We start from the raw sequence: 2962 nt of genomic DNA on the forward strand, positions 1-2962 counted from the left end.
CGGGGAGCCGGCTTGGGCCGACCTCCGCCGCTGGCCGCCGCCGCCGGCGGCGGCGGCGGCGACGGCCGTCGAGGGCGCTGCGGGAGGGGCTGGCGGCGGCGCGGTTTTGTCGCCCCCGAGTCGCCCCGGACGGGATGACGCGAGGGCTCTCAACTCTAAAAAAAGGTTTCTTTCCTTCCTCCCTTCGAACTTCTATTCGGTACACCGCCTGATTATGACCCCTTGCGTGTGTTCGGCTGCCTTTGCTACCTAGGCCTGCTAATGGGGCCAAACCCGCCCCTAACTCACCCCAACCCGCAGCTAGCTTGTTAATTAAACTAATCCAACCCGATCCAAGAATATATATTTAATACCCACCCCGCCCCGCCCCAAAACTGCGGGTCATGCATGGGTCTCACAAGACAGAGACAAAGAGCACACAACAACGTATATACCAACCCAACTCTATGGCATTCAAGAAATGTCTTTCCACAACAACGTGAGAAAGCCTTTCTGCTATTAAGAATCATAACATTTCATACTCGCCAGTGGAAATATTAAATCTAAAGATCATGACAGCTCAAGCCTCAATGCAAAGACCAAAAAGCACAGGCTTCAACACAAACGTAAGAAACAATGACACCACTACTTCGAACAGCTAGTAAGATACTCCTATAATACGATACTAGTTTCTGACGAGACCAAAAAGAAGTCCCAAGTTTTCGCGACCGTAGAACACGCCCAAGATCATTTATTACATTTGTTTCCCCAAAGACGACCGGCCCCTTGAGCGAGACTCAACTGCTGCCGGCTTCGCCACCTCCGGAGTCTCGTCCTTGACCACGGGCTCGACCTTCTGCTTGCCGAACACCTGCCACAGGAGCAGCAAGAGATTAGCCCCGAACCACATCATAACCAGGAACAAGCACAGATGCAATAGATATTATAATTTAGAAACGCATCATAAACATAACAAATTAGGTGTTTAAATCCAAGCCAAATGTCTGAAAGGCCTCAAAAGCACATCATATTCAGGAATCAGCACAAATGCAATCGATATCAGTTGGAAATGCATCATAAACTGGACAAATTAGCAACTGAAATCCAAGCCACAATTCTGAAAGACCTTAAATGCACATAATCAGGAATCAGTTTAAGGCCAATTCCATCTGATTCACGTCGAATTAAATTAAAATTATATATGAAGAAACATAAATAATGGAGGATCTGCAGGTTTCAGAGGCAGGAACTAACTGTGCAGGATGGATGTATCCAGAGTCCTTCGCACTGATGGGGCAAGTGTGTGATATATACTGATACTAAGAACCAGCAGCAGCTGGCAGCTAATAAGATTTAAACATGATGCATGAGATGTGTGCACCATCAGTTTATTATTAAGCTAGGTGGCAAACGTTAGCTGCTATATAATTAAAGTGACAACAAAGTATACATATATATTGCTCTTGCTTCACCTGAAAGTGCAGGGAAGAAACCTTAGCTTGAAGTGATAATATAGGTTGTTGACTTGTGTCAACCATATATGTTTAATGTGCCCTGCTGGACGTACAGGACCATATAAACAAAACTTGGGGATGCTAATAAACTTTTGTCAGCGATGCAAAATTGTCCGTTAGCAGTTTAGCATAACAGCAAGTTAACCTGGCTAAAATAAATCAACTTTTCTCATCGATCGCAAGATTATATATATAACTAAGCTAAGTGCAAATACTAGTGTCCCACTCCAGGACTATACTAGGATTACCAAATTTTGGTTGTCAGTTACGTGATTCACCAGGCCCCCTTTTGGAATCGGATTGGATCAATCTTGGTGCAGACGTGCAGTACTAGTGTTCATCGGAAGAGGCGCACCTTTCTACAGATGAACCAACGGCAGCGGAGGTCGTAGGTGAGGGTGGCCGGCGGGGACGGCTGACGAGAATTGAGGCCGGCGGGAAGGAGCGGCCGCCGCCGCTGCTCTTGTAGCCTGTTCGATCCCCCGTAGATCTAGCAAGAAGATGAATAGGTTGAGTTGATGAGGAAAAGGACTGGGGAGGGGGCGATGCGGAGCATGGAGGAGTGTACCTAGATCTGAAGCTGTTGTGGAGGAGGGCGGGACAGGCCGGCGGGGTGGCAACGACCGGTGGCGGCGGCGGCAGTCTCCCGAGACCAGAGCCGTGTGGGAGCTCGCGACTCGCGAGTCCCGTGCGGCTGTTTCGTAAGCGGAGGACGGGAGGGGTCAAACCAACCCGCCCCAACCCGCGGTTCCAGTGTATCCAACCCGCTCCGACCCGCAAATCGCAACAACTCATTCCCACCCACTCAAACAAGCACCATCCAAATACCCGACCCGAAAGGCCCATTTCGACCCGCCCCATTAGCAGGGCTACACGGAGCGACCACACAACACAGACGTATACGACTTGTCCTTGTTTAGTTTCTGAAATTTTTTAGATTATAGTACTATAGCATTTTCGTTGTTAGTTGATAATTAATATTTAATTATAGACTAATTAAATTTAAAAGATTCGTCTCATCATGAAGGACCGAACAGGTGACCAGAGGAGGGTGAATGAGTGCCAATAAAAATTCTCCGAGAGAACAAGGCCTATGTCCCGAATTTAATCTGACGCACCTTTTTTCTAACCGCCGAGGCGATACAAGTGACGAGTTCACCCTAAGAATAATTAGAAATACTTGATTCAAAGCAGAAGCCGAAGAAAAACCACTAAAAAGACTCTCCAAACAAAACAGAACGAACACAAACTAAACTCTCTTTTTCTTTTTCTTTTAATTAAGCATGCAAGAGTTAGCTAAGAAACTAAGAATAAAATTAAAATCTAATTAAAACTAGCTAATTAAACATGCAAAGATAACCTAAAGCAAGAACTAGGCTAAGCATGTATATTAACAAGAACAGAGACTAATTAGCAAGCTTAAACAAAAAGAAAATAGAAAACTCACCTTGGGCCACCTGCCTTGCGTA

The 2962-nt window shown here is 46.3% G+C and overlaps 1 long non-coding RNA gene across 1 annotated transcript; it reads right to left on the reverse strand.

Annotated features, from left to right (window-relative positions):
- Positions 1-429: 429 nt before the first annotated feature.
- Positions 430-1977, reverse strand: LOC120656397. Its single transcript, XR_005667897.1, has 2 exons — positions 1849-1977; positions 430-850 (listed from the first exon to the last, which is right to left on the reverse strand). It is a non-coding gene; the product is annotated as an uncharacterized LOC120656397 (long non-coding RNA).
- Between the last annotated feature and the right edge of the window lie 985 nt (positions 1978-2962).

Source organism: Panicum virgatum, chromosome 1N (genome assembly GCF_016808335.1).
Source record: "Panicum virgatum strain AP13 chromosome 1N, P.virgatum_v5, whole genome shotgun sequence".
NCBI lineage: Eukaryota > Viridiplantae > Streptophyta > Magnoliopsida > Poales > Poaceae > Panicum > Panicum virgatum.